The sequence below is a fragment of the Coptis chinensis genome, chromosome 2 (assembly GCF_015680905.1).
Source record: "Coptis chinensis isolate HL-2020 chromosome 2, ASM1568090v1, whole genome shotgun sequence".
NCBI lineage: Eukaryota > Viridiplantae > Streptophyta > Magnoliopsida > Ranunculales > Ranunculaceae > Coptis > Coptis chinensis.
In genome coordinates, this window is record NC_141457.1 from 105,542,050 (window position 1) to 105,548,991 (window position 6,942).

A 6,942-nucleotide genomic window follows, 5' to 3' on the forward strand; every position below is an offset into this window, starting at 1 on the left:
AATTTGCCGGATTTCCACAGTTTGTTTTAATTTCGATTTTTCAAGTCTTTCGGTGTTTTAACTTGTTATATACATCAACACGCCAGAAACAAGACGTTATTTATAAGCCAAACAAGGACGAATCGCATTCCTTTCTTCCACACCTCGCATCTCCGTTAGAGGTTTCTACTAGTATATCGAGAATTGTTTGGAGTGTTGCATGTTTAGTTAAGTTCGACTTAGTCTTGCATGAGATTAAGGTCCGGTCGAAGAAAACAACTAACGAATTACACGACAACGTCAACAAACAAGTCTATCTAGTTTCCCACCCACCACACCTCTAGCTACTATTTCACATACACCACCGATATTATGGATGAAGAAAGAGAGACTCCTCTCTCTGACTTTTATAAAGCCTTGAGCGATAGCCCTAAATCTTGCATCATTCTAGCGGACCGATTGGGGATTTCCACATCCCCCAAATATATTTAATTTGTTACCCGCTTTTCATGGTTTAGACCATGAAAAACCTTATCGTAGACATGTCGTAGGATTGAACAAGTCCTTACAACATTCCACCATCCTACGGTTGGTGCGGAACAAATTAAATTGAGGGTATTCCCTTTCACTTTAGTTGATAAAGTGCTGGCTCTTGGTTAACCGCCTGCGCCTAATTCTCGTGGACTCGTGGGCCAACTTGTTCACCAAGCATGGAACATTTTTACCCACCCCTAAAGACGGATGAAATGCTTTCCAAGATTCACTTCTTTCGGCGTAATCCTCATGAATCATTTTCGAGGCTTGGAATCGTTTCACCGATCTCCTTATAGAGTGTCCACACCATCACCTAGCAAAAGACACGTTAGTTCGTGCCTTTTCAAAGGACTTCTACACCACCACAAAGAAGTCCTAGACATAATGAATGGGGTAGTTTCCTAAGTAAAGGAGCCTCATAGGCATATAAATTTTTGGAAGATCGGACTAAAGCGTAATAATAATCGGGGGTAGTGACGATTACTCCCGCTCCGTTAGTTCTTCTTTAACGATTAAGGCTACCAAGATGTTTGAGGTTAAATCAGATCCCGAGCTTAAAACTCTAATCAATCCCTCACAAAAAAGGTAGAGGCCATTTCTCACAAACAAAAGCCTATCCCCGCCATGAATGTAAATTCAAATCCATGTAGTTTCTATTGGAGTCCCGAGCATCCCGACTCCCCATCGGCCCCTAAGCCTATGAACATTCTTGTTCCATTAATAGTGAACCTAACCCCGGAGACAAAATCCCAACTTCGGTTGGAGAAATAACCAACAAGTCACACCTATAGGGTACAATAATCAATATGTTAGGCCAACAACACGGTTATAACCAAGCTCCACCACAACAAGGACGGGATCGGGTAATTATAATAATTATAACAACCAAGCGCAACCCTCGACAAAGTCAAGCACAAGGTCAATGTAGTTATAATAATTATAATGCTAATAGAGGTATCGTTCGGTAAAATAATAACTATCACAATCCTTTATAAATAATCAACGCGAGATAGTTCCAAATACACCACCCGTGACTACTACACCCACACACCGGATCGTCTTGACACCTTCATACAAGTGAGCCAACAACTTTTCCAAACCATGGCTCAATCTAACCAACACATTCTACAATCCGTTAATAATTTAAACCAACAGGTTAGCCCAAGAGAAAGCCCAAAGGCGTGTTTCCGTGGCCAAAGCGATACCCAACCCTAGAACGAAGAAACCACAGCCTTTGAGGTAAACGGTAATATTAGTACGGAAACTACATCCGTGGGTCGCCTAAATGCCATCCAACCACTCTCGGATTCGGAAGAGTGGTTGATAACAAAGTAACTATGCCTATAGTTACCCCATCGAGATTCTACACCGGATATCGAACTAGATACCGAAATAGAAACCGAAGAACCTACCCTTTGTAGAGATACCGGTTAAACCACAACCTAAGAAACAAAGCCAAGGTTACACATCAAGTCGAGCCATACGCTAAATATAGAGTGAAACCACCGTTCCCTCGAGAAATTAGCCATGCTAACCGGGGATACTAACTTTGAGGAGATTAGGAGCGTTTTCAAAAATCTAACGATAAACCTTCCTTTTCTCGGCTATCAAAAGCTACCTAACCACGCTAAGTTTCTTAAGGAGTTGTAATCGCTAGGGCGTAAGACCAACATACCTAAAGACGCCTTTCTAACCGAATGAGCCTTCCCAACTTTATCCCAAAATAATGGAATTGTTAAGTATGAAGGACCACGGTCGTCCTATCAGATAATGCACCTTAGGAGATTCTCACACGACGACCGCACTACTAGACACGGGGGCTAGTGTTAACTTACTCCCATTTTATTTGTATAAACAAATAGGTCTAGAGGAGATGCAACATACTAAAATGACATTGCAATTAGGCGATAGGTCTATTAAGTATCCTAAGGGGTGTGGTTGAAAACGGGCCGTTAAAGTCCAATTTTTTACTACCCAAAATTTCTTCGTTATCCTCGACCTGTAGTCACTAACGACTCTGTACTATCATTTTAGGGCGTCCCTTCTTGGCTATCGCCAACGCTACCATAAACTGCCAGCGATGGTTCGATGTCCTTGTCCTTTGGCCATCTTTCTGTTGAGGTAAATATTTTCAAAACGAGGACACGCGATTCCGATTCATCTACAAATGGCGAGGTTAGCATGATCGAGCTTAGTTCAAGATTACTTCAAAACATGTTTCGAGAAACAGATTAACAAATTCCTTTCCTTCCCGAAATTCCGACTTTAACAATAACTCCCCGTAGTAGATTTAAATCGAAGAAGAATTCCTGCAACTCTTTTGCAGATTTTTCTTTACCACTTCATGAGTCCCCTTTGCCAACAACCATTCATCCCTTGATGCTATGACGGAAGATGAATTTTTCAATCTCTATCCCAAAGGATCCTTTTGACCCCACCTATTAAGGAATGTCTTGCATATATCAAGATTTCTCATGATATGGACTTAAGAGCTCTAGCTGAGAATTATTCACCTTCCATCACCAATATTCCCCACCTCCACATTTTCAAAGGAACCCTCGAGTTTGCACTCGATCCTTTAGTTTCTCCTGTGGCTTCATGATTTTTAAATCCACCTAGTAAACAAATACTTCCCAAGGATAAACCACTTGACACCTTCATTTTCACTTGAGAGATACCCTAACTACACCATGAATGAGTTTTGTGCTAAACCCACATCCTCATTTTTTCCATGCTTTCCCTAAAAACTTATCCCAATCCACCATATTTTCCATAACCATTCACTTTTCCACACTTATTCACTAGGACACCCTCTCGCTCAAAGATGAAACATAAGGTGCATGCTTTCGGTTATGTTATAGGTCTATCCGACTTTGCTTTCATTCCACTAGGTCATTGTCAGTAGGGAAATCTTGGTGCTTGATTGTGTTTGGATATGTTTTCTGTGATATTTATTTATGGAACGATCCACAACTATTTCGGTTGTTGATATATGATAAACTGATATATTCATACATATGTTTAGATAAGTATAGGGAATCGACTTTTAAAAGACCCAAGTTTTCAGACAATACCAACTTTAACGGGTATAGGCCAAACAAAATTTTCAAACTTAAAAAAGTTTTCCAATTTTGTTTGGGGTGGCGATTTGGTATCCATTTCAAATCATGTTGCCACCCTAAGCCCTGTCATGTTTACTCCAAAGAGAGTTTGTGTTAGTTAGTGCGCACTTTTAATTGTGCTTCATATTATCATATCATCTTTACAATATTTACATTATTCAGTACGCGCCAATTTTGCCACATTTCTATGGTAAATTCTTTCCTTATCTCTTTACACCTTGAGGACAAAGCGTTCGATTGTTTGGGGTGGGATAGAAATATTTGCAAAAAATTAGACACTTTTAGGATGTAAATTATGCACTTTTATTTATAAAATGTTAAAAATTATAAAAATTAGTTAGTTACATAATTTAATTGTGCTATTGAATTGTTTCATGAACCCCTTTTCCCAAATTGTTTGGGGTGGTATAGAAACACGATGTAAATGTTAAGCACATATTAGGTTGTATATTACGATTATTTGTCTTAAAAATAATAAAAATAAAAAATAAAAATAAAAAGTTTATGCTATACACTTAGGAATATTGGTATTGTTTCTTTCTCTATGCTCTTAATAATCTAGAAGTCTCACGTAGCTTTTGCATTAGAATAATTCTTAGAAAATTAGGTTAATATGTAGGTAATAATCTTTGCATCTATCTATAAATATATTACATGAGTATATATGATTGTTTGGCAGTAAGTTTCTGAAATCTAGGCTAAAGTACTTATTTTACAAATCCTGTGAGAATATAGCCTAAAGCCTTATATGTATGAAACATTTGAGAAATGACACAAGAGAGAAGTATATTCCGAATAGAGAAATCACACGTCCACTTGCTTGACCACTATACCATGTCCTAAGAGAGAATTTAGGCCCTTTTTGGATCAATATAACTAGAAATTCCGACCTAAGTATATTTTCCGCTAGTAAGCCCTTCGAGCCTTTCATTAGCCCTTTCATAAACCACAAATCCTTTACCCTGTTACAAAACAAAACAAAATAAAAAAATTCAACCTACCCAATTAGATAAGTCCGAGAATAGAATAAGGAAGAAAGAAGAAGAGAAAACACATGTAAACAAAAAAGTTAGTTAATTGCTTTAAAATAAAAAGAAAAGAAGTTTTCATCCAAAGAAAAGAAAAATAAAAATAGAAATAAAATAAAAACTCCAAAAAAATAGATAAAAGGAGTCAAAAGCCAAAGAAAAAGGAAAAAAAAATATGGCTAAGGATGGAAACAAAGTGTAGAAGCAAAAAGTAAATAACAAGGTTTTCTCTAGTTACATAATATGAAGACTCTATTATCTCGGACTTGTCCCTTTTGAATATCCATTTCCTTCCTTCTTAACCCATCTCCTAATCCCCTTGACACCTAATAAAAACCCTCTAGCTCAATTAGGAATAAGTTAGTGGGATAGTAAGTGTGGCGATGTGTTTGATCAACTTCGGCTTCCTTGTGTGTCATTGAGATTGTAAGGTAAAGTATGCCCACTGCATTAATCGGAGTAGCAAAACTTGAGTGGAAAAATCGAGTGATTTTTTGTCTTGACTTTATGTGAGAACCTACTTAAGGACGCTATTCCAAAGTTTGAGAAACGGACTATTCTTTGCATTTCATAGCATTACTCATTGTATATATGTTTATTAAGTAGATGATTGATTATTATGTATATATTAGCTTAGGTTTCGACTTGATTACTCTACATGCATTGCTAGTGAGAGGTATAGTTAATTTAGAGCATGAATAAGGAAACAATAGTTTTATTTCTTAGTCATTGTAGTATAGATGAAGTTTGTGAGTACCTTCACTGAAAAAACTCTCACGAGACTATAACTTCGTCCACTAGGGGAATTCCTAGTGGTTTAAAGGCCTTGTCGTGATATGGTCAATCTGCAATCGCGCTCAAATAAACGAGAGTAGTTAGAACTCCATTTTTGGTCACTTATTCTAATTTCTCATCTTTGCTTGAGGACAAGCAAAATGCTGTTTGGGGTGGTTTGATAAGAGCCCAAAACTGTAGTTTTAACCCTATAACAGTCATACTATTAGACCAATTATGTGAGTAATAATTAAGAGTTAACACTGCTTACGTGTTTTTATGCATTTCAGGCTTCAAAGTCCATTATGTGCAGAAATGTGCCACTTTAGTGAGATAAAGGAGCAAAGGTCGGTTACTAAGGAGTTCCGTGATTAAAGGCCAAGATTCAAGAAGCTAAAGCCTTTCTAAAGCCCTTGGTCAAAAGTTGAAAAAGTCGACCAGGCGTAAACAAAGACACAAGTCGATGGGAACTTCGAAGTCGTATCTTTGGACTCAGACCTCGGAATGGGGCCTACCTTATGTCAAAACGACCGGCTCGGAAAGATCTTTCCAATGGTCCAAGCCTTGAATCAATCAGAGGAGCAAAAGTGGACGAAAATTCTGTTGAAGCTAACTGCAGCTGAAGAGGCCTTTTTGGACTGAAAGAATGGGGTTTTGGGCCTGATTCTCTAGCCCAAAACATGGCTCCAAGCCCATGCACGATTTTTGGATCTGAAAGTATAAAAACAAAAGCTTAGCTCTTTGTTAAGGGTAGATAGTTAGACCTAGATTAGAATTAAATTAGTTAGCCTCCATTAATGAGTTTTAGAACTTAGTTTTAGAATTTCATTTCTTATTTTAGATTAAATTCTTGAATCATTGAATATCATTCATTAGATAAATAAAATAGTTATTATTCTTGTCATTTCGATTTTTGTTATTTCAATCTATTAGATCTAGTTTTAATTATTGTTGGTTACCATTTCTTAGTTGTTAATTAGATTTTAATTATTGTTTAATTTAGATTAGTAAATTTCGAATCTTGATATTATGTTTAGTTTAGATTCATATGGAAATGATTAGGAATGATTTTTCGGCTAAACCTCCATTAGAGGGGTTGAGAAGCCTTGATGAAAGTTTGATTCGATTATCGTAGAGTCATCGTAATTTCTATTCCACTCTAGAAACGATTAATTAAGCCATGAGAATGGGTTTAATCGCTCACATGCTAGTTATGAATTGGTAGAAATGTCATGTGTAATTAGGGATTAGGAAGAACCAATTGTTCTCGCTGCTTGATTCATTGGATTACTTACGATTAAATCGTTAGTGAAGTTAAGTTGAGTTAAGGTGGAATCAATTCCCCTAATTCCTTATTATAGCATCAATGTAGTATTTCCGTAGTTGAATCAATTATAGTTTGTATCTTGTGGGTAGTTGCATCGTAGTATAATTCCCCTTCGTAAAACTCTCATTAGACTTAAGACCGATTAATTAGACTAGGAAACATTCCATGCTAGAGAACT